The following is a 25,204-nucleotide window of genomic DNA, read 5'->3' on the forward strand; positions in this document are numbered from 1 at the left end:
CCTATCTACATAATGGGAAGTACAAAAATATCGAGAAAAAAAATATTGTTGTCAAAAATATCGATGTTAAAAATATAGTTTTTAATGTTTTTGTAATAATAATGTAAAATTAAGTACATAATACATATAAATAAATAAACATAGTTAAAATATTAAAACACGTTTAAAAAATAATAACTAATACATATAATGGTAATACAAATTAAACATATACATATTAATTAATATATATACTTACTCCACATAGTGCAACAGTAGGGAAAGCATTGGATAGCGTAGGGGTAATAATTACTATTCCCACTCCAGTGAGCGAAACAGTAGGGAAAGCGTTGGATAGCGTAAGGGTTAAAATTACTATTCCCACTCCAGTGAGTGCAACGGTAGGGAAAGCGTTGTATAGCGTAGGGGTTAAAATGACTATTCCCACTCCAGTGATTGCAACAGTAGGGAAAGCGTTGGATAGAGTAGGGGTTAAAATTACTATTCCCACTTCATACTTATTAATTAAATTAATTTTGTAAAATAAATAACACCCTATTCCCCCAGAAACACCCAACCCACTACACATAAAGAATAACACAATTAAATTATTTTTCAATTAATAAAAATGTATTAACAATTAATAAAAAAGTAACAATAAATTAATTAACAATAACAATAAACAAAACATAATAATACATTATTTAATATAATTATAACTTATTCAATTAATAAAAAATAATTACCAATTAATATTATTTAACAATAAATTAATAATCAATACAAATAATGAAAACCATATTAATTAATTAATTATAATTAAATTACTTCCCACTCTATTCCCCTATAAAGCCACAACCCACTACACATAAAAATTAACGTAATTATTTTAATTATCATTTAATCAATTTATAAAAGTTATTTACCAATAAATAATTAATTAACAATACATTAATTAACAAAAAATAAAAAAATAATAATACATTAATTAATTAATATAATGATAAATCAATCAATTAATACAAATTAATTAATAATTAATTAACAATAAATTAATAATCGCTAACAATAAATAAAAGCATTAATTAATTAATTATAATTAAATCACTTCCCAACCTATTCCCCTATAAACCCACAACCCGCTACAATTAAAAATTAACATCATTATTTTAATTATCAATTAATACATTCATTAAAATGAATTACCCGACAATAATTAATTAACAATAAATTAATAATCACTAACAATAAATAAAACATATTAATTAATTGGTTAAATTACACCCTATTCCCATATAAACCCACAACCCGCTCTGATACTAAAACGCAAAATTTACTTTACAAAAATTACTAATTTCTAAACATTTATTACATATATTTAAAAATAAAAAATACATTACTAAATTTTTTAAACATACATATAAAATACATACTAAAATACATTACACTGATATAAATATTGATTATTATTAACAACGATATTTTTGCTAACTGTATTACTTACTTCAATATTACTTACTTCGATATTAAAAAAACCGATGTTACTTACCTTAAGGTCGATATTCTGGTCACCGATATTCTTGGCATCAATATTCTGTCCCTACGATATTAAAAACTCGATATTAGTGTAGGTCGATATAAAAAAAATCAATATTTTGACTGCACACCAAATTCCATAACGGCCCACTGTGGAAAAAAATTGTCAGTTTTCAGTGGAATAAAGTGATGCATCAATGTTGCCTTTTGGAGTGTTTTCTGTCACAGGCACTAGGCTTACCTCACAACTGAGGTGCCATTTTATTAAAAGACATGTGAGAGAATAGAATGGCAGAGCATTTGTTTTTACCAATTGGATTTCACTGCATATGTTCCTTCCAAATGGAAGTGTTAGACGGACCGGGAGGGTCGGCCGAGGACAAGGGGAGAGGTCTCCGGGGAGAGCCGTCTCCAGCGATCGTACAGACAAATAACTTCCCCCCCACAGACAGATGCCACACAAGGAGATGAGTTAGCGTTCTTTATAAGCACTTCTTAAGATACGATGAAAAGGTACAAGGAGGTCTGGACTCAGGGGTCCCCTCGATTCAAGTCTCTCAAGATGGGAAAAGGGGGTAGCGGGACAGTCTGGTTACCAGTCTGGTAGTTGAGATGGTATGGTGGGTAGCTCACAATCCTCGAGCTTAGGTGGTCTAGCTGGTACGGGCCGCGGCAGCGCCAGCAGGTCCCAGTGAAGATGGTCGATACACGGGCCGCGGCAGCGCCAGCAGGTCCCAGTGAAGATGGTCGATGTACGGTCCGCGGCAGCGCCAGCAGGTCCCGGTGAAGATGGTTGTTACAACGGGCCGCGGCAGCGCCAGCAGGTCCCGACGAGGATGAATGTTGCAGAAGGCCGCGGCAGCGCCAGCAGGCAGGACGATAGATCACAAGATAGGGCTACGGCAGCGCCAGTAGTCCGTCAAGGCTGAGTTCTCTCGGTGTCTCTCGACTCCAGGATACAACTGCCTTCCTGCTCCGCAGCTGCTCCAGTTATAGGGCAGGTGCCCTTTGATGTCCGGACCCTCGCACTTGGAGGTCGGAGGGTCCGGGATGAAGGTGTTCAGACACCCAGCGGGGGGTGGAGCCGGTGCCTGGGGGAGCTGGAGGCGATCGTCACCTGGCGGGGGAGAGTCCTTGGCGCTTCGTCCTCCCATTGACCTGCCAAGTGATCCGCTCACCTCCTGGGTGGATGGTGGTGCCGGGATGTCGGGGCCGGCCAGGCCCAGGGTTAGGGTCGGGGGGAGGCCACGCGGCCTCGTGGCGCAGGGCCCAAGATGGCGGCTTGACCCGGCCGAGGGAGCCGGTGGTGGCTTGGGCCCGTGCTACAGGGAGGTCCGAGGGCAGGAGTTCCGTCGGGAGACGGGGTGCGGGTGATTCTCGTGGGTCGCGCCTGGAGGGCCGGGGCTTGGGCCCTGTCATGCGGGGAGGGAGCAAGCCCTTCGTGTGGCCTGTCCAACATGCGTCCCCCCCAGCTGAAGGCGGGGAGAGTCACCCATCTCCTTGGGGACTCTCTTCGTCGAGGCGGAAGAAGCGGGACAGGCCATCTGCGTTGGCGTGGTCTTGGCCCGGTCGGTGCTCCACGGTGAAGTCCATTCCCTGCAGGGAGATGGACCAGCGCAATAGTTTTGGGTTTTCCCCCCGCATCTGCATCAGCCACTGCAGGGGTCTATGGTCGGTTTGTACCCGGAAGTGGGTACCGAAGAGATAGGGCCGGAGCTTTTTGAGGGCCCACACCACTGCGAAGGCCTCCCTCTCGATGGTGCTCCAGCGCTGTTCTCGGCCCAGGAGACGTCGGCTGATGAAGGCCACCGGCTGGTCATGACCCTCGGGGTTCACTTGGGAAAGAACCGCTCCGATGCCGTGGTCGGAGGCGTCTGTCTGTACTACGAATTCCCGACTGTAATCGGGGGCCTGGAGTACAGGGGCGGTGCATAGGGCGGCCTTCAGCTTTTCGAAGGCCGCTTGACAATCGGGGGTCCAGTTAATCCGCTTTGGTTGGTTCTTGGACGTGAGACCCGTGAGGGGCCCCACAATGCTGCCGTAGTCCCTCACGAACCGCCGGTAGTAGCCGGTGAGCCCCAAGAAGGCTCGGACTTCGGTCTGAGTGACGGGGGGCTGCCAGGACTGGATGGCAGCAATCTTAAGTTGCAGTGAGGCCACCAGCCCGCTCCCCACCTGGTGCCCCAGGTAGGTCACGGACCCTTGACCAATTTGGCATTTGCCGGCCTTAATCGTGAGGCCGGCCCGCTGGAGGGCCTGTAGGACCTCCTGGAGGTGGAGGAGGTGGTCGGACCAGTGGCGGCTGTATACAGCGATATCGTCCAGGTAGGCAGCGCTGAACTCTTCGAGCCCCGCCAAGACCTGGTTCACGAAACGTTGAAATGTAGCGGGGGCGTTCTTCATGCCAAAGGGCATGACCTTGAAGTGGTAGTGGCCATCGGGGGTAGAGAAGGCGGATCGTTCTTGAGCTCGGGGTGTGAGACCGATCTGCCAGTAGCCCGCTGTTAGGTCGAAGATACTGAGGTAGCGGGCGGCCCCCAGCCGGTCGATCAATTCATCCGCTCTGGGGATAGGATGAGCGTCGGTTCGGGTGACAGCGTTCAAGCCCCGGTAGTCGACGCAGAATCTCAGTTCAGGTGTGGTGCCGGGGGCAGCGGCTTTGGGGACCAATACAACTGGACTGGCCCAGGGACTGTCCGAGGGCTCGATGACCCCGATCGTGAGCATTTTGGCCACTTCCTCTTGTATGCAGGCCCGTACCCGATCTGGTACGCGGTAGGCCCGGTGCCGGACAGGGGGACTTTCCCCGGTGTCCACGTCGTGCAAGCACCAAGGGGTGACCCCGGGAGTGAGGGAGAACAGTGAAGCGAACCACAGCAGGAGGTCCCGGCAGCCCTGGCGTTGCTCGGGGGTGAGGGCATCGGAGAGCCGGACCCCGTCCACGGAACCGTCGTTCTCCTGAGTCTTCAGGAGATCCGGGAGGGGTTCGGAGTCCTCCTCTGCTCCACTGTCTGTAGCCATCAGGAGGCTGAGTTCTGAGCGCACAAAGTGTGGTTTGAGTCTGTTGGTGTGGAGGACCCGAAGGGGGTTCCGGGTGGTCCCCATGTCGATGAGGTAAGTGACGGGGCTTTTGCGCTCGACCACCTTGAAGGGGCCCGTCCACTTATCTTGCAAGGCACATGGTTCGGTGGGGGACATAACCCACACTTGTTGTCCAGGTTCGAACTCGACGGAGGAGGCATTGTGATCATACCATCTCTTCATGTCTTCCTGGCTGGCCTCGAGGTTCGCCTTGGCCATCTCCCTGAAGCGCCGGGTCTGATTACGTAGGGCCAGGAGGTACTTGAAGACGTCTGGAGGGGTCTTTAGGGGGGCCATCTCCCAACCTTCTTTGACTAGGCTGAGGGGCCCTCGCACAGGGTGCCCGTACAGGAGTTCGAAAGGGCTAAAACCGAGGGACTTCTGGGGAACTTCTCGGTAGGCGAAGAGGAGGCACGGGAGTAGTACATCCCACTGGCGACGGAGGGGCTCTTCCAATCCCCCAATCATCCCCTTGAGAGTGCGGTTGAATCGCTCCACTAGTCCGTTCCCCTGGGGGTGATAGGGGGTCGTGAATCGGTAGGTGACCCCGCACTGTTGCCAGAGGGATTTCATGTATTTGGAGATGAAGTTCGTGCCTCGGTCGCTGACGACTTCTCGGGGGAAGCCCACCCGGGAGAAGATCCCCATTAGGGCCCGGCCAACCACCGGAGCTGTTACCGTTCGTAGAGGCACCGCCTCGGGGTAGCGGGTGGCGTGATCCACCAGTACTAGGATGAACCTATGTCCTTGTGCCGTGCGGGGGTCCAGGGGCCCCACAATGTCTATTCCTACCCTCTCGAACGGGGTGGTGACCACCGGGAAGGGTTGTAGAGGGGCCTTCAGCTTACGGCCACTCTTCCCGCTGGCCTGGCACGTGGGGCAGGACCGGCAGTGGTTCAGGACGTCGTTCCGCATCTTCGGCCAGAAAAAGTGGGTCACTAGGCGACTGTAAGTTTTGTCTTGGCCCAGGTGTCCAGCCAGGGGGACATCGTGGGCCAGATTGAGCAGGAAGTCTCTGAAGCGGAGAGGTTCCACCAGTACTCGACCGGCCCCTAGCTCTGCGATCCTCTGTTCGCTGTATAGCAGGTCGTTCTCCCAGTAGACCCAGTGAGTTCCGGTGGAGTCCCCTGCGCTCTGGGCGCTGGCTTGTTGGCGGAGTCCCTCGAGGGAGGGGCAGGTCTTTTGCTCCTGGCGGAACTGTTCTTGGGTGGGCCCCCCTTCTTGACGCCACTGAGCCAGGCCGGGGACGTCCTGGAGGTGCGCGTCCCCTTCGGTCGTTGGCTCCGGGGGGTTGGCCTCATCGTTGTCTTCTACTGGGGCGACCGGGGGCGGAGGTGCTGGCCATTCCGGTTCTTCTGGTCGGGGAACGGCACGGGCTGCCCTGGACCGGGTGGTTACGCAGGCCCAGTCCGGGAGGCCCAGCATCCCCAGGTGCTCTCTTCTCTCGACGGTGGCCCATTGGGAACTCTCAAGGTCATTCCCCAGGAGGCAGTCCACGGGGGCATCATCCCGGACCGTCACTTTCAACAGGCCGGAGACCCCTCCCCATTCGAAGGGGACGCAGGCCATTTGACACAGACTTTCGGAATTGTCGGCTGAGCGGACGGGGCAGAGAATGTTCGGCAGGATCTGCTCGGGTTTCACCAGGTGACAGCGGATGGCCGTCACACTGGCGCCTGTGTCACGTAAGGCCTCGGCCCGATGCCCATTGATGGTCACCCACTGACCGTATTTCCTGGTGTTGGCGGGTAGGGGAGCCCGCGGGACTATGTCTTTTCCCCCTAGGCACGCTAGAACCATGGCGGCCGGTTCCCACTCTTGCTGGGCCTGCTCATACTCTTCCTGTTCCTCTGACAGTCGTTCTTCCCCCAGGGCGGCGGCAGCTACCTGGCGGGGCTTGGGTGTTTGGTTCTGCGGGCAGCTCGGGTCATTGGCGTAATGGCCGACTCGCTGGCATCGGTGGCACGTGACATTGGCTCGGAACCCTGGACGCATCGGGGGGTTTCCCCGGCCGGCCGGGGGCGGGGTGCTGGCCACGGGTGTTGCCGGGAGGGTGTCTCTCCCTCGCCCCTGGCCTCCTCCTCCTCCCCGAGGACGGTGCTGGCCTTGGTTGCTTCGGTTCTGCTCGTGCGGTCCTCTCCGGCCCACTCGGGTGCTCTCCCATCGGTCAGCTTCAGCGGCGAGCTGCCGGGGGTCGGTCAATGTACTGTCGAGGAGGTGCTGCCTGAGCTCGACGAAGCAGTTGTTCGACAGGTGTTCCCATACCATGAGGTTAAAGAGTTGTTCGTAGGTCGTTACATGGCTCCCCTTGATCCACCCCTCGAAGGCTCGGCTGAAATAGTTTACGTACTCCACCCAAGTTGTACCCGGGATCCGGGTGCAATCTCTGAACCTCTGGCGGTACATCTCGGGTGTGAGGCCGTAGCGGGTGAGGAGGGCAGCCTTCATGTGGTCGTAGGACGACATTTGGTGATCTGGGAGCTGCAACAGGGCATCGCGACCTTCGTTGACGAACCTCCCCCATAGTCCAGCTCCCCAATCACTCCGGTCGATCCGGTGGGAGGTCATGGCGATCTCGTAGGCTTTGAACCACTGCTGTATGTCGTCTTCTCGGACATACTCTCGGACAACATCCTTGGGGATGTGGACTTTTTTCTCGGTTGCCCCTGGGGTGTGCGGTCGCTCAGGCACCCCCGTCTCTTTATTCTGTTTCCGAAGTTCTATTTCCGCCAGTTTGCATTCGTGTTCGAGTGTTATTCTTTTTTCCTCAAGCTCTCTCTGTCTCTGTTTTTCTTCTCGCTCCTCTCGGAGCCGCAGATGCTCTAGATTTAGTTTCTGCTCGGCTAACTTTAGTTCACCGTCCATCTTGAGTCGTGCCATTTCCAACTCGTGTAATCTGGTCCTTTCTCTTTCCTGGATCTCCTCCTGCGAGAGGCCCGTTCCCCTCTCCTCGGGAGCCGTGGCGTTCCCCTCTGGTGCAACACTGTTTTGGTCGGAGGATCCGGTGATCCCAGTTTCTGCCCACGACTCAAGGGCGCGCTTCAAATCATCTTTGGTACTCAGGCCGGTGGTAGCAATGCCTAGTTCCATGCAGAATTGTTTAAGTTCGCGGTGGTTATACTCTTCCAACTTATCCATTTGGAACTTTTCAGTGGAACCGCTATCTTTAGCTGACATCGTGGTTTTGTCGTGGGGTGAGCTACTCTCTGTACGATTACGCGTTGATTCGGATCCCACCGCTGGCCACCAATGTTAGACGGACCGGGAGGGTCGGCCGAGGACAAGGGGAGAGGTCTCCAGGGAGAGCCGTCTCCAGCGATCGTACAGACAAATAACTTCCCCCCCACAGACAGATGCCACACAAGGAGATGAGTTAGCGTTCTTTATAAGCACTTCTTAAGATACGATGAAAAGGTACAAGGAGGTCTGGACTCAGGGGTCCCCTCGATTCAAGTCTCTCAAGATGGGAAAAGGGGGTAGCGGGACAGTCTGGTTACCAGTCTGGTAGTTGAGATGGTATGGTGGGTAGCTCACAATCCTCGAGCTTAGGTGGTCTAGCTGGTACGGGCCGCGGCAGCGCCAGCAGGTCCCAGTGAAGATGGTCGATACACGGGCCGCGGCAGCGCCAGCAGGTCCCAGTGAAGATGGTCGATGTACGGTCCGCGGCAGCGCCAGCAGGTCCCGGTGAAGATGGTCGTTACAACGGGCCGCGGCAGCGCCAGCAGGTCCCGACGAGGATGAATGTTGCAGAAGGCCGCGGCAGCGCCAGCAGGCAGGACGATAGATCACAAGATAGGGCTACGGCAGCGCCAGTAGTCCGTCAAGGCTGAGTTCTCTCGGTGTCTCTCGACTCCAGGATACAACTGCCTTCCTGCTCCGCAGCTGCTCCAGTTATAGGGCAGGTGCCCTTTGATGTCCGGACCCTCGCACTTGGAGGTCGGAGGGTCCGGGATGAAGGTGTCCAGACACCCAGCGGGGGGTGGAGCCGGTGCCTGGGGGAGCTGGAGGCGATCGTCACCTGGCGGGGGAGAGTCCTTGGCGCTTCGTCCTCCCATTGACCTGCCAAGTGATCCGCTCACCTCCTGGGTGGATGGTGGTGCCGGGATGTCGGGGCCGGCCAGGCCCAGGGTTAGGGTCGGGGGGAGGCCACGCGGCCTCGTGGCGCAGGGCCCAAGATGGCGGCTTGACCCGGCCGAGGGAGCCGGTGGTGGCTTGGGCCCGTGCTACAGGGAGGTCCGAGGGCAGGAGTTCCGTCGGGAGACGGGGTGCGGGTGATTCTCGTGGGTCGCGCCTGGAGGGCCGGGTCTTGGGCCCTGTCATGCGGGGAGGGAGCAAGCCCTTCGTGTGGCCTGTCCAACAGGAAGGCAGTGTGTATTTTGAAAAATACCCTCTAAATCTTATGCTAGTACAGATACCTACCGATTCTGAGATGTACACATATCCACTGCTTCTAAACTTCATATCTTGTGCCCATTCCAGAAATATTGGATTCCTTGAAACCCCTTTTTCACTCTCCATATTTAAAGATATGCATTTGCATATACTCAAGACACAATGAAAAAAACATTATGCGGTGCTGCTCATTTGTTGGCTCTAGGCAACTTGGGTTCTTAGAGAACCTACAAACACTATATATTCCCACAATTGGAAGAGTTTAGTGGACATATAGGTATATTTCTCTTGTAAATAGTCTATTGTAAGTTAAGTCAACAGTTAGGTGCCAATTCCGATCCTGGAAAAACAGGGTACGAACCGTCGGACGGAGCATTTTCTCCGTCCGACTCGTACCCGGTCAGAAAACATTACAATATTGCAAGTACGATTCGTATGGAAAAACTATTTCCGTACAAATCGTACAAAACCCGACCGACGAAAATATCCATACAAATGTGATCCGGGAAAGCACCAACGTGACGTCGGGACGCATTCAGGCTGCGATACGCAAACCAGGAAGTACGATCCGCACCGACGTCACCCCGCACGGATTATATTTTCTGACAAAAACTGCCGGGAAATCAGGACAACGCGCACAAGGAGCACCTGTACGCGACGGACAGCCATGGACCCGAACCTACGTGTCATCCCAGCCCTCATAGCAGTCCACCTGCTCTACAGGAACCGCCGCAGACGCTGCAGAAGGTCAGAACAACACCCAGGGGCAAAGGGGGGGGAGCAGGGGCAGGAAACCAAACCCCCACCCATGTCACAAGTCATACATGCCCTGCACATACCTGACCTCCAGGGCCTGGTCACCTCGAGGGTGTGGGGGCGTGTCCAGCAACGCCAGCGTCAGCCACAACGGAAGTGGGTGATGACGCGAACCACCAACCCAACAAATCCGGTACGTACCGTACCCATGCCTTAAGAGCGTGGGAACGAGACGTACCACGCCCACCCCTACGTCACCCCAATAATGGCGGTACAGCCCGTACCCACGTTCTAAAGGCCTGTACCCACCCGTGTATGTATGGAGCGTACCCCCACCCCAACAGTGTATGTACGGACCGTACCCCCACCCATGTATGCATGGAGCGTACCCAGACCTGCGTATGTTCGGAGTATACCCCCACCCGTGTATGTACGGACCGTACCCACACCTGCGTACGTATGGAGCGTACCCCCACCCCAACAGTGTATGTATGGAGCGTACCCCCACCCCAACAGTGTATGTATGGAGCGTACCCCCACCCCAACAGTGTATGTACGGACCGTACCCCCACCTGTGTATGTATGGAGCGTACATGGCCAGACACAGGAGGGGTGGGTGCCTATCACTCCCAGCAGTGCCCAGACACAGGAGGGGTGGGTGCAGAGTCCTCCCAGCAGTGCCCAGATACAGGAGGGGTGGGTGCAGAGTCCTCCCAGCAGTGCCCAGACATAGGAGGGGTGGGTGCAGAGTGCCCCCAGCAGTGCCCAGACACAGGAGGGGTGGGTGCAGAGTCCTCCCAGCAGTGCCCAGACATAGGAGGGGTGGGTGCCTATCACTCCCAGCAGTGCCCAGACACAGGAGGGGTGGGTGCAGAGTCCTCCCAGCAGTGCCCAGGCACAGGAGGGGTGGGTGCAGAGTCCTCCCAGCAGTGCCCAGACATAGGAGGGGTGGGTGCAGAGTCCCCCCAGCAGTGCCCAGACACAGGAGGGGCGGGTGCAGAGTCCTCCCAGCAGTGCCCAGACACAGGACGGGTGGGTGCAGAGTCCTCCTCGCAGTGCCCAGACATAGGAAGGGTGGGTGCCTATCACTCCCAGCAGTGCCCAGACACAGGAGGGGTGGGTGCAGAGTCCTCCCAGCAGTGCCCAGACATAGGAGGGGTGGGTGCAGAGTCCTCCCAGCAGTGCCCAGACACAGGAGGGGTGGGTGCAGAGTCCTCCCAGCAGTGCCCAGACATAGGAGGGGTGGATGCCTATCACTCCCAGCAGTGCCCAGACACAGGAGGGGTAGGTGCAGAGTGCTCCCAGCAGTGCCCAGACATAGGAGGGGTGGGTGCAGAGTCCTCCCAGCAGTGCCCAGACATAGGAGGGGTGGGTGCAGAGTCCCCCCAGCAGTGCCCAGACACAGGAGGGGTGGGTGCAGAGTCCTCCCAGCAGTGCCCAGACACAGGAGGGGTGGGTGCAGAGTCCTCCCAGCAGTGCCCAGACATAGGAGGGGTGGGTGCAGAGTCCCCCCAGCAGTGCCCAGACACAGGAGGGGCGGGTGCAGAGTCCTCCCAGCAGTGCCCAGACACAGGAGGGGTGGGTGCAGAGTCCTCCCCGCAGTGCCCAGACATAGGAGGGGTGGGTGTCTATCACTCCCAGCAGTGCCCAGACACAGGAGGGGTGGGTGCAGAGTCCTCCCAGCAGTGCCCAGACATAGGAGGGGTGGGTGCAGAGTCCTCCCAGCAGTGCCCAGACAGAGGAGGGGTGGGTGCAGAGTCCTCCCAGCAGTGCCCAGACATAGGAGGGGTGGATGCCTATCACTCCAGCAGTGCCCAGACACAGGAGGGGTGGGTGCAGAGTCCTCCCAGCAGTGCCCAGACATAGGAGGGGTGGGTGCAGAGTCCCCCCAGCAGTGCCCAGACACAGGAGGGGCGGATGCAGAGTCCTCCCAGCAGTGCCCAGACACAGGAGGGGTGGGTGCAGAGTCCTCCTCGCAGTGCCCAGACATAGGAAGGGTGGGTGCCTATCACTCCCAGCAGTGCCCAGACACAGGAGGGGTGGGTGCAGAGTCCTCCCAGCAGTGCCCAGACATAGGAGGGGTGGGTGCAGAGTCCTCCCAGCAGTGCCCAGACATAGGAGGGGTGGATGCCTATCACTCCCAGCAGTGCCCAGACACAGGAGGGGTAGGTGCAGAGTGCTCCCAGCAGTGCCCAGACATAGGAGGGGTGGGTGCAGAGTCCTCCCAGCAGTGCCCAGACAGAGGAGGGGTGGGTGCAGAGTCCTCCCAGCAGTGCCCAGACATAGGAGGGGTGGATGCCTATCACTCCAGCAGTGCCCAGACACAGGAGGGGTGGGTGCAGAGTCCTCCCAGCAGTGCCCAGACATAGGTGGGGTGGGTGCAGAGTCCCCCCGGCAGGGCCCAGACACAGGAGGGGCGGGTGCAGAGTCCTCCCAGCAGTGCCCAGACACAGGAGGGGTGGGTGCAGAGTCCTCCTCGCAGTGCCCAGACATAGGAAGGGTGGGTGCCTATCACTCCCAGCAGTGCCCAGACACAGGAGGGGTGGGTGCAGAGTCCTCCCAGCAGTGCCCAGACATAGGAGGGGTGGGTGCAGAGTCCTCCCAGCAGTGCCCAGACACAGGAGGGGTGGGTGCAGAGTCCTCCCAGCAGTGCCCAGACATAGGAGGGGTGGATGCCTATCACTCCCAGCAGTGCCCAGACACAGGAGGGGTAGGTGCAGAGTGCTCCCAGCAGTGCCCAGACATAGGAGGGGTGGGTGCAGAGTCCTCCCAGCAGTGCCCAGACATAGGAGGGGTGGGTGCAGAGTCCCCCCAGCAGTGCCCAGACACAGGAGGGGTGGGTGCAGAGTCCTCCCAGCAGTGCCCAGACACAGGAGGGGTGGGTGCAGAGTCCTCCCAGCAGTGCCCAGACATAGGAGGGGTGGGTGCAGAGTCCCCCCAGCAGTGCCCAGACACAGGAGGGGCGGGTGCAGAGTCCTCCCAGCAGTGCCCAGACACAGGAGGGGTGGGTGCAGAGTCCTCCCCGCAGTGCCCAGACATAGGAGGGGTGGGTGCCTATCACTCCCAGCAGTGCCCAGACGCAGGAGGGGTGGGTGCAGAGTCCTCCCAGCAGTGCGTTGTGACCCATGTGTGTCCTGTGCCAGACTCAGACCCCAGGGTATGGATGTTTGGAGTTAATTCAGTAATCAGGCATGGTTTGACTTTACAACACAGACATGTAGTGGAATAATGCTAAATGACGGCATCATCTTGTGATTGTGATGATTTTTATTAGTGCTGGGGTACGTGTTTGGGGGGGTGACAAGAGGTGCTTGGCGGGAGTGTAGAATCCAAAGTTCACAGGGGGAGTTGGTGTCCTTGCCATTGACAGTCATCAGAGTCTGTGCCACAGTCTTTGTCAACATTGGTCAGACAGTGACCAGCAAAGCCATGTGGCAGAGAATGTCCTTTGCTGCTGTGCTGCTGTTGGGCCAGAGAGTCAGGTGCCAGGCCAGGTGACCTGGGAGATGGTGATGTTCCGCTGACTCTCACGGTCTTTTTCGTGGATGACCCACCTTCCTGCGGGGACCCTCAGACACCTGCCTTGACGATGCATGGGACGCTCCATCAGATGTATCCTCCTCCTCCTCCCTCCCTGTGTCTGGTGCTGCTCTACGCCTGGTGGCACAGGGAGGGTTTGCCAGGCTTTGGGCGATCTGATGGAGGGATTGGCTCACGTCCCTGTGCACCGCCAAGATCTCTGCAAGTCTTGCCTCCATCCTGGCATGATGCTCAACCTGCAGGGCCTTCATCTCATTGAGGGTCCCCACTACCTGGGCGATGCCCCTGGAGTCACGCCGGTATGCGTCCAGGATGGTTCTGACGTGTGCCATAGCCGGGTCCTGAGCCAACTGGTCAGGTTTGCGCCTCCGCCGTCCTCCACTCCCACCACCCCTGCCCACTTGCGCCTGGCCTGCCGTTGTGGGCACATCGGGTCTCCGGGACCCCTGAGGGATGGCATTTGCGGTGTCGCCTGCCTCTTCCTGGGTGCCCGGAGAACCTTGTCCCTCCTGGACAGACTGGCTGCATTGTTGTGTGCGGGCAGGGCTCCTGGTTGTCTCCTGGGATGTGGCAGTGTTGGACAGGCCACACGAAGGGCTTGCTCCCTCCCCGCACGACAGGGCCCGAGCTCCGGCCCACCAGGCATAACCCACAAAAAGCACCTGTACCCCGTCTCCCGACGGATCTTCTGCCCTCGGACCTCTACTCATCACGGGGCCCAGCCCCACCGGCTCCCCCGGCCGGTTCAAGCCGCCATCTTGGGCCCTGCACCACGAGGCAGCGTGGCCTCGCCCCGACCCTAACCCCGGGCCTGACCGGCCCCGACATCCCGGCACCACCATCCACCCGGGAGGTGAGCGGACCACTTGGCAGGTCAATGGGAGGACGAAGTGTCAAGAGCTCTTCCCCCGCCAGGTGCCGATCGCCTCCAGCTCCCCCAGGCGCTGGCTCCACCCCCTGCTGGGTGTCTGGACACCTTCATCCCGGGCCCTCCGACCTCCAAGTGCGAGGGTCCGGACATCAAAGAGCGCCTGCCCTATAACTGGGGCAACTCCGGAGCAGGAAGGCAGTTGTATCCTGGAGTCGAGAGACACCGAGAGAACTCAGCCTTGACGGACTACTGGCGCTGCCGTAGCCCTATCTTGCGAACTATCGTCCTGCCTGCTGGCGCTGCCGCGGCCTTCTGCAACATCCATCCTCGTCGGGACCTGCTGGCGCTGCCGCGGCCCGTTGTAACGACCATCTTCACCGGGACCTGCTGGCGCTGCCGCGGACCGTACCTCGACCATCTTCACTGGGACCTGCTGGCGCTGCCGCGGACCGTGTATCGACCATCTCTACCGGGACCTGCTGGCGCTGCTGCGGCCCGTACCAGCTACACCACCAAGCTCGAGGATTGTGGGCTAACCATCATCTCATCCGAACTACCGGACTGGTAAACAGACTGTCCCGCTTCCCCTTCCCTATCCTAAGAGACCTAAATCGAGGGGACCCCTGAGTCCAGACCTCCTTGTACTATTTCATCGTACCTTAAGAAGTGCATATAAAGAACACTAAATCTTATCCTTGTGTGGTGTCTGTCTGTGGGGGGGGAGTCACTTGTCTGTACGATCGCTGGAGACGGCTCTCCCCGGAGACCTCTCCCCCTGACCTCGGCCGACCCTCCCGGTCCGTCTACCCTTTCTAACATTGGTGGCCAGCGGCGCGATCCGAATCAACGCGTAATCGTACAGAGAGTAGCTCACCCCACGACAAAAACACGATGTCAGCCAAAGATAGCAGCTCCACCGAGAAATTCCAAATGGATAAGTTAGAAGAATACAACCACCGCGAATTGAGACAATTCTGCATAGAACTTGGCATTGCTACCACCGGCCTGAGTACCAAGGATGATCTAAAGCACGCCCTAGAGTCGTGGACAGAAACTGGGGTCGCCGGACCCTCCGACCAAAGCAGCATCACACCAGAGGGGAACGCCACGGCTCCCGAGGAGCGGGGAACGGGCCTCTCGCAGGAGGAGATCCGAGAAAGAGAAAGAACCAGATTGCACGAGTTGGAAATGGCACGACTCAAGATGGATGGGGAACTCAAGTTAGCTGAACAGAAACTCAACCTCGAGCATATGCGGCTCCGAGAAGAACGAGAAGAGAAGCAGAGACAGAGAGAGCTGGAGGAGAAAAAAATAACGCTCGAGCACGAGCGCCAACTAGCGGAGATAGAACTTCGGAAACAGAATAAAGAACTGGAGGTGCCTGAGCGGCCACACACCCCGGGGCCAATCGAGAAAAAAGTCCACATCCCCAAGGATGTTGTCCGCGAGTATGTCCGAGAAGACGACATACAACAGTGGTTTAAAGCCTACGAGATCGCCATGACCTCCCACCGGATCGACCGGAGTGATTGGGGAGCCGGACTTTGGGGGAGGTTTGTCAACGAGGGTCGCGATGCCCTACTGCAGCTCCCAGATCACCAAATGTCGTCCTACGACCACATGAAGGCTGCCCTCCTCACCCGCTACGGCCTCACACCCGAGATGTACCGCCAGAGGTTCAGAGATTGCACCCGGATCCCAGGTACAACTTGGGTAGAATACGTGAACTATTTTAGCCGTGCCTTCGAGGGTTGGATCAAGGGGAGCCAGGTCACCACCTACGAACAACTCTTTAACCTTATGGTATGGGAGCACCTGTCGAACAACTGTTTCGTCGAGCTCAGGCAGCACCTCCTCGACAGTAAGCTGACTGACCCCCGGCAGCTCGCCGCCGAAGCTGACCGATGGGAAAGCACCCGAGTGGGCCGGAGGGGGCCACACGAACAGAACAGAAGCAACCCAGGCCAGCACCGTCCTCGGGGAGGAGGAGGGGGCCAGGGGCGAGGGAGAGACGCCTTGCCAGCAACACCCGTGGCCAGCACCCCGCCTCCGGCCGGCCGGGGCAACCCCCCGTGGCGTCCTGGGTTCCGAGCCAACGTCACGTGCCACCGATGCCAGCGAGTCGGCCACTACGCCAATGACCCGAGCTGCCCGCAGAACCAAACACCCAAGCCCCGCCAGGTAGCTGCCGCCGCCCTGGGGGAAGAGCGATTATCGGGGGAACCAGAAGAGTATGAGCCGGCCCAGCAAGAGTGGGAACCGGCCGCCATGGTCCTGGCGTGCTTAGGGGGAAGAGACATGGTCCCACGGGCTCCCCTACCCGCTAACACCAGGAAATACGGTCAGTGGGTGACCATTAATGGACAGCGAGCCGAGGCCTTGCGTGACACAGGCGCCAGTGTGACGGCCGTCCGCTGTCACCTGGTGAAGCCCGAGCAGATCCTGCCGAACATTCTCTGCCCCGTCCGCTCGGCAGACAACTCTGAGAGTATGTGTCAAATGGCCTGCGTCCCGTTCGAATGGGGAGGGGTCTCCCGCCTGTTGAAGGTGACGGTCCGGGACGATGCCCCCGTGGACTGCCTCCTGGGGAATGACCTCGAGAGTTCCCCGTGGGCCACCGTTGAGAGAAGAGAGCACCTGGGGATGCTGGGCCTCCCGGACTGGGCCTGCGTAACCACCTGGTCCATGGCCGCCCGTGCCGTCCCCCGATCAGAAGAACTGGAATGGCCAGCACCTCCGCCCCCGGTCGCCCCAGTAGAAGACAACGACGAGGCCAGCCTCCCAGACCCGACGACCGAAGGGGACGCGCAACCCCAGAACCTTCCTGACCTGGCTCAGTGGCGTCAAGAAGGGGGGCCCACCCAAGAACAGTTCCGCCAGGAACAAAAGACCTGTCCCTCCCTCGAGGGACTCTGCCAACAAGCCAGCGCCCAGAACGCAGGGGACTCCACCGGAACTCACTGGGTCTACTGGGATAACGACCTGCTATACAGCGAGCAAAGAATCGCCGAGCTGGGGGCCGGTTGAGTACTGGTGGTACCTCTCCGCTTCAGAGACTTTCTGCTCAACCTGGCCCACGATGTCCCCCTGGCTGGACACCTGGGCCAGGACAAAACGTACAGCCGCCTAGTGACCCACTTTTTCTGGCCAAAAATGAGGAACGACGTCCTGAACCACTGCCGATCTTGCCCCACATGCCAAGCCAGCGGGAAGAGTGGTCGGAAGCTGAAAGCCCCTCTGCAACCCTTCCCTGTGGTCACCACCCCGTTCGAGAGGGTGGGGATAGACATCGTGGGGCCTCTGGACCCCCGCACGGCACAAGGACACAGGTTCATCTTAGTACTGGTGGACCATGCCACCCGCTACCCCGAGGCGGTGCCCCTGCGGACCGTGACAGCTCCGGTGGTTGGCCGGGCCCTAATGGGGATCTTCTCCCGGGTAGGCTTCCCCCGAGAAGTCGTCAGCGACCGAGGCACGAACTTTATATCCAAATACATGAAGTCCCTCTGGCAACAATGCGGGGTCACCTACAGATTCACGACCCCCTATCACCCCCAAGGGAACGGACTAGTGGAGCGTTTTAACCGCACTCTCAAGGGGATGATTGGGGGATTGGAAGAGCCCCTCCGTCGCCAGTGGGATGTACTACTCCCGTGCCTCCTCTTCGCCTACCGAGAAGTTCCCCAGAAGTCCCTCGGTTTTAGCCCTTTCGAACTCCTGTACGGGCACCCTGTGCGAGGGCCCCTCAGCCTAGTAAAAGAAGGTTGGGAGATGGCCCCCCTAAAGACCCCTCCAGACGTCTTCAAATACCTCCTGGCCCTACGCAATCAGACCCGGCGCTTCAGAGAGATGGCCAAGGAGAACCTCGAGGCCAGCCAGGAGGACATGAAGAGGTGGTATGATCACAATGCCTCCTCCGTTGAGTTCGAGCCTGGACAACAAGTATGGGTGATGTCCCCCACCGAACCATGTGCCTTGCAAGATAAGTGGACGGGGCCCTTCAAAGTGGTCGAGCGCAAAAGCCCCGTCACTTACCTCATCGACCTGGGGACCTCCCGGAACCCCCTTCGGGTCCTCCACACCAACCGACTCAAACCACACTTTGTGCGCTCAGAACTCAGCCTCCTGATGGCTACGGACAGTGGGGCAGAGGAAGACTCCGAACCCCTCCCGGATCTTCTGAAGACTCAGGAGAATGACGGCTCCGTGGACGGGGTCCGGCTCTCTGACGCCCTCACTTCGGAGCAACGCCAGGGCTGCCGGAACCTCCTGCTGCAGTTCGCTACCCTGTTCTCCCTCACCCCCGGGGTCACCCCTTGGTGTTTGCACGACGTGGACACCGGGGACAGTCCCCCTGTCCGACACCGGGCCTACCGCGTACCAGATCGGGTACAGGCCTGCATACAGGAGGAAGTGGCCAAGATGCTCACAATCGGGGTCATCGAGCCCTCGGACAGTCCCTGGGCCAGTCCGGTTGTATTGGTCCCCAAAGCCGCTGCCCCCGGCACCGCACCTGAACTGAGATTCTGCGTCGACTACCGGGGCTTGAACGCTGTCACCCGGACCGACGCTCATCCGATCCCCCGAGCAGACGAGCTGATCGACCGGCTGGGGGCCGCCCGCTACCTCAGTATCTTCGACCTAACAGCGGGCTACTGGCAGATCGGCCTCACACCCAGGGCTCAGGAACGGTCAGCCTTCTCTACCCCCGATGGCCACTACCAATTCAAGGTCATGCCCTTCGGCATGAAGAATGCCCCCGCCACGTTTCAACGCCTCGTGAACCAGGTCTTGGCGGGGCTCGAAGAGTTCAGCGCTGCCTACCTGGACGATATCGCTGTATACAGCCGCCACTGGCCCGACCACCTCCGTCACCTCCAAGAGGTCCTACAGGCCCTCCAGCGGGCCGGCCTCACAATTAAGGCCGGCAAGTGCCAAATTGGCCAAGGGTCTGTGACCTACCTTGGGCACCAAGTGGGAAGCGGGCTGGTGGCCCCGCTACAACTTAAGATTGCTGCCATCCAGTCCTGGCAGCCCCCCGTCACCCAGACCGAGGTCCGTGCCTTCTTGGGGCTCACCGACTACTACCGGCGGTTCGTGAAGGACTACGGCAGCATCGTGGGGCCCCTCACGGGTCTCACGTCCAAGAACCAACCGAAGCGGATTAACTGGACCCCCGATTGTCAAGCGGCCTTCGAGAAGCTGAAGGCCGCCCTGTGCACCGCCCCTGTGCTCCAGGCCCCCGATTACAGTCGGGAATTCGTGGTACAGACCGACGCCTCCGACCACGGCATCGGAGCCGTCCTTTCTCAGTTAAACCTCGAAGGTCATGACCAGCCGGTGGCCTTCATCAGTCGACGTCTCCTGGCCCGAGAACAGCGCTGGAGCACCATCGAGAGGGAGGCCTTCGCAGTGGTGTGGGCCCTCAAAAAGCTCCGGCCCTATCTCTTCGGTACCCACTTCCGGGTACAAACCGACCATCGACCCCTGCAGTGGCTGATGCAGATGCGGGGGGAGAACCCAAAACTCTTGCGCTGGTCCATTTCCCTGCAGGGAATGGACTTCACTGTGGAGCACCGACCAGGCCAAGACCACGCCAACGCGGATGGCCTGTCCCGCTTTTTCCGCCTCGACGAAGAGAGTCCCCAAGGAGATGGGTGACTCTCCCCGCCTTCAGCTGGGGGGGACGCATGTTGGACAGGCCACACGAAGGGCTTGCTCCCTCCCCGCACGACAGGGCCCGAGCTCCGGCCCACCAGGCATAACCCACGAAAAGCACCTGTACCCCGTCTCCCGACGGATCTTCTGCCCACGGACCTCTACTCATCACGGGGCCCAGCCCCACCGGCTCCCCCGGCCGGTTCAAGCCGCCATCTTGGGCCCTGCACCACGAGGCCGCGTGGCCTCGCCCCGACCCTAACCCCGGGCCTGACCGGCCCCGACATCCCGGCACCACCATCCACCCGGGAGGTGAGCGAACCACTTGGCAGGTCAATGGGAGGACGAAGTGTCAAGAGCTCTTCCCCCGCCAGGTGCCGATCGCCTCCAGCTCCCCCAGGCGCTGGCTCCACCCCCTGCTGGGTGTCTGGACACCTTCATCCCGGGCCCTCCGACCTCCAAGTGCGAGGGTCGGGACATCAAAGAGCGCCTGCCCTATAACTGGGGCAACTCCGGAGCAGGAAGGCAGTTGTATCCTGGAGTCGAGAGACACCGAGAGAACTCAGCCTTGACGGACTACTGGCGCTGCCGTAGCCCTATCTTGCGAACTATCGTCCTGCCTGCTGGCGCTGCCGCGGCCTTCTGCAACATCCATCCTCGTCGGGACCTGCTGGCGCTGCCGCGGCCCGTTGTAACGACCATCTTCACCGGGACCTGCTGGCGCTGCCGCGGACCGTACCTCGACCATCTTCACTGGGACCTGCTGGCGCTGCCGCGGACCGTGTATCGACCATCTCTACCGGGACCTGCTGGCGCTGCCGCGGCCCGTACCAGCTACACCACCAAGCTCGAGGATTGTGGGCTAGCCATCATCTCATCCGAACTACCGGACTGGTAAACAGACTGTCCCGCTTCCCTTCCCTATCCTAAAAGACCTAAATCGAGGGGACCCCTGAGTCCAGACCTCCTTGTACTATTTCATCGTACCTTAAGAAGTGCATATAAAGAACACTAAATCTTATCCTTGTGTGGTGTCTGTCTGTGGGGGGGGGAGTCACTTGTCTGTACGATCGCTGGAGACGGCTCTCCCCGGAGACCTCTCCCCCTGACCTCGGCCGACCCTCCCGGTCCGTCTACCCTTTCTAACAGGCAGGAATGGGGGTGGTGGTTGGCACAGTTGTACCTGACGCAGGTGCTGCAGGTGGTTGGACACCAGAGGGGCCAGGTTGGTCTGGGTCATCCACGGAGTGGTGAGAGTCGTCGCTGCTGGTGGGGTCCTCTTCACGCAGAGCCTGGTCCTGTGAGTCTTCCCCCCTGTTGGGGGGAGATCGATGACGTTGACCTGTGTGTGAGAGAGACAGTGTTAATTGTGTTACATGCGACATCCATGTTTCATTCATTTGTGATTTGGCACAGTTCCTCTGGGTGGTTGGATTTGGCTAGCATTCCTCACACAGTGCACTTGTGCATGGGTATGTCCCTTGGCCACAGCTTTCGACACTTTACCTATGTGTGACACAATCTTAGTTGATGCATCTTTTGTGAACGCAGTCAGCAGTGTAGTGAGCGGGCGTAGCAAGCCATGCAGAGCCGCCTTACGTGTTGCACTGTACGTGGCCAAATGGTGTTTATTCCATGCTATTTGAGAATGCAGGTAGGTAACTGAACAATTTGTGACAGGGTTCTGACGAACACAGTGGGTAGGTATACTGGGTGTAAGGTTCTGTTTGTGCCTGCAGCACGGAGGTACTCGTGCACAGATTGACACATGGCCTAGTGTTTATCAAAGGTTGAAGGGGGGGTTAAGGCACTGCCAAACCTTGTCTACATGCACACAGTCCACCTGCTGACGAGCGGACATGGCCACACCACCCAAGGGTGATTTGGTCTCCCTCTGTCTCCCTTTCTCCCTCCCTCTGTCAGCCTCCTCCCTCTGTCTGTCTCCCTTTCTCCCTCCCTCTGTCAGCCTCCTCCCACTGTCCATCTCCCTCTATCTCCCTTTCTCCCTCCCTCTGTCAGCCTCCTCCCTCTGTCCATCTCCCTTTCTCCCTCCCTCTGTCAGCCTCCTCCCACTGTCCGTCTCCCTCTGTCTCCCCTTCTCCCTCCCTCTGTGAGCCTCCTCCCTCCCTCTGTCTGTCTCCCTGTGTCCACCTCTGTCTCTGTCCCTCTCTCTGCCCCTCTCCCTCCCTCTGTGTGTCACCCTCTGTCACCTCAGCCCAGCTTCATGGGCACACACAGTTTGCAGGTCTTGCAAAGGCCATTGGCTTGTTCATGTGGGTTTGTTTCTTCTCTGCCGGCACCCATTGGGCGTAGTGTCTGAGTCTGCGCTGCTGCTGTGGCGGTGTGTGCTGACACTCTTTCAGTGTGCTGCATCTTCATTGGCTGCTGTTATGTGCAAATTGTGCCTTCATACCCATGTTGTCCTGCAACGGGGCCACCATTAGCTGGCAAAACAGTACTGTGTGGGGACACACTGTTGGTATGGCTGTGCCCTAAGCCATATGGGCTAAGGGCATTATTGTGTGCTTCAGAGTTGCTCTATGTTAGTTTTGAGGCCCACCCTCCCGGCATCGGGGACATCCTGTCTTGTGTTGGTGTTTTGTGTGGCCTGTGACTTGGCATGGCCTTGCTTGGGGCATGGGGCATGGAGGCGCTAGTGGCATGTGTGTGTTTTTGGAGTGTGGTTGTGTCCGGTGCTGGCTTTGGGGGGGTTGCGTGCATGATTGGTATTTGTGTTGTATATGGCGTTCCCCCATGTGAGGTGAGTTGTTTGTGTACTCACCAGGCTCTCGAACTCCTTGTAGTCTGTTGACTCCCAACGGCGGCAGCGTGGCCATCACCTTCTCCTCCCAGGGATGGTAGTGTACCGGTCTGCGGGGCGGCCCTCCTCCAGTGATGTTGGCCTGGTTGTGCTCGTCCGTCATTTTGCGGCGGACCGTCCTCCGCAGATCGTACCACCTGGCTTGGCACTCATGCCTGGTCCTTCTGGTGGCCCCAACAGCATTCACGGAATTGACTATCCTCTCCCACATGGCAGTTTTTTCTGATATGCTGGTCCGTCTGACCAATGTTCCAAAGAGCTGTGGCTCGACTCTGATGATTTCGTCGACAAGGGACTCCAGCTCAACCTTTGTGAACTTTGGATTCTTTTTGGTGGGCATGGTGTGGGGTGTGGGTGTGGATGGTTGTGGGGGTGTGGGTGTGGATGGTTGTGGGGGTGTGGGTGTGGTTGTGCAGGTGTGTGTGTGTGAATATTTTGAGGGTGTGTTTGTGATGGTGGTTGTGTGAAGGAGTGCAAGTGTAAGGTGTATTGATGGTTGGAGTATGGTACAGTGCATTGTCTCTGGGGTCTGGCAGCAGTGGATCTGTTGCAAAGGATCATGGTTTGTGTGTGTTGTGCCTTTTTATTGGTCCATTTGTGGGTGTGGCTGTGTTTGAACTTTAGGTGGGTGTGTTATAAGGAGTGGTAGTGGTTTGGGCCTCTGTTTCTCTGTTTGTCAGTTGCAGGTCAGTGTATAGGATGTGTTTGGCCTTGTTGGATATGTTTTGTGGTGTTGTGTGCCTAGGATTGACTGTCCTTGTGTTTTTTTGGTTAGTTCTGGTTCAGTAGGAGTGTTTTTAGCCTGTGTACGGTGCGTACATGGGCCATGTTGTTGTACAGTGCTGTCCTTTGCTATGGCTTAGTACGACTCGTACATGCACGATGTTGGGTGAGGGTGCTGGTGTGTGGGCCTGGGGTAGGGTGCGTACGAACACGGGCAGGATGTTGGTCCGCACCGTCCATCGCTGGTGGTGTTTCGCACGGTACAGACAAGGGGGGCTGGGTGTAGGGTCCGTACATACACGGGTGGGGTGGGGGTACGGTCCGTACATACACGGGTGGGGTGGGGGTACGGTCCGTACATACACTGGTGGGGTGGGGGTACGGTCCATACATACACGGGTAGGGTGGGCGTACGGTCCGTACATACACGGGTGGGGGTACGGTCCGTACATACACTGGTGGGGTGGGGGTACGGTCTGTACATACACCGGGGGGTGGGGGTACGGTCCGTACATACACGGGTGGGGTGGGTGTACGGTCCGTACATACACGGGTGGGGGTATGGTCCGTACATACACGGGTGGGGTGGGGGTACGGTCCGTACATACACGGGTGGGGTGGGGGTACGGTCCGTACATACACGGGTGGGGTGGGGGTACGGTCCGTACATACACGGGTGGGGGTACGGTCCGTACATACATGGGTGGGGTGGGTGTGCAGTCCGTACATACACTGGTGGGGTCGGGTTACGGTCCGTACATACACGGGTGGGGTGGGGGTACGGTCCGTACATACACGGGTGGGGGTACGGTCCGTACATACACTGGTGGGGTGGGGGTACGGTCCGTAAATACACGGGTGGGGGTACGGTCCGTACATACACTGGTGGGTGTTCGGCGCGTACATCCGCGGCCGGGGGGCATTTTGCGCGTACATGCGGGGTCTGTGGTGGGGTGTTTGGCGTGTATGCGGGCACGTGTCTCCATGCTTGCTATGGGAGTTCGGCCCGTACGGTGTTTTTTGCATACAGTTGTGAAATCGAAAGGACGGAAGTGATCGTACTTGCGCGGTCGGACTTCATTTCTCTGATTCATACGGTAAATCGTCCGGGGATGTGTCGGACACAATTTCCGACCCGAGGACGTGTGGGGGCTTTTCCGGATGTGAATCGTATGGAGTTTTTCCCATGCGAATCGTACTTGGCAGTTTGTACGCTTCTTGTACGATTCGGATGGTAAAAAGTTCAGATTCAATTCGGACGGGGGAAATTTTTCCAGGATCCGAATCGGCACCTTAGTTTCTTTGGAAAAACCTTGAGGGATGTGCACATATAACCCCTTGCTGAATTCAATATTTTGCTACCTTTAAAAAATCTATAGTTTTCCACGATCACCAATGGGTTTTGCAGTGGTTTCCACCACTAACTGGAATTAGGTTGAGAGTACCAAAAAATAGAAAAAAAGGCTACTTCTTGTAAAAATGCCAAAACGGTGGTAAAAAAATTAGGTTTTATCGTTCAACTCTGCATGTTTCTGAAAGCAGGGAAGATGGTGACTTAGCACAGCCAACCATTTGTGGATGTCATTTTAGGGGACACTTTTACTGTAGCACCTGCTTCCTATTTTACCCCTAAATCTCAAAATGTAGCTTATTTTCTCCACCCCTTCCAGGGAACTCCACAAACCCTAGGTACCCCCAGCACGTAAGAAGAAAATTATGACATTTTGGCATGGATATCTTGGGGCCGATTCCAATCCTGGAGAAAGGCCGTACGAATCGTTGTACGGAGCATTTTCTCCGTAGGACTCGTACCCGATAAACTTTCCCTACAACCTAGGAAGTACAAT

The sequence above is a fragment of the Triturus cristatus genome, chromosome 7, assembly GCF_964204655.1.
Source record: "Triturus cristatus chromosome 7, aTriCri1.1, whole genome shotgun sequence".
In the NCBI taxonomy this organism is placed as follows: Eukaryota; Metazoa; Chordata; class Amphibia; order Caudata; family Salamandridae; genus Triturus; species Triturus cristatus.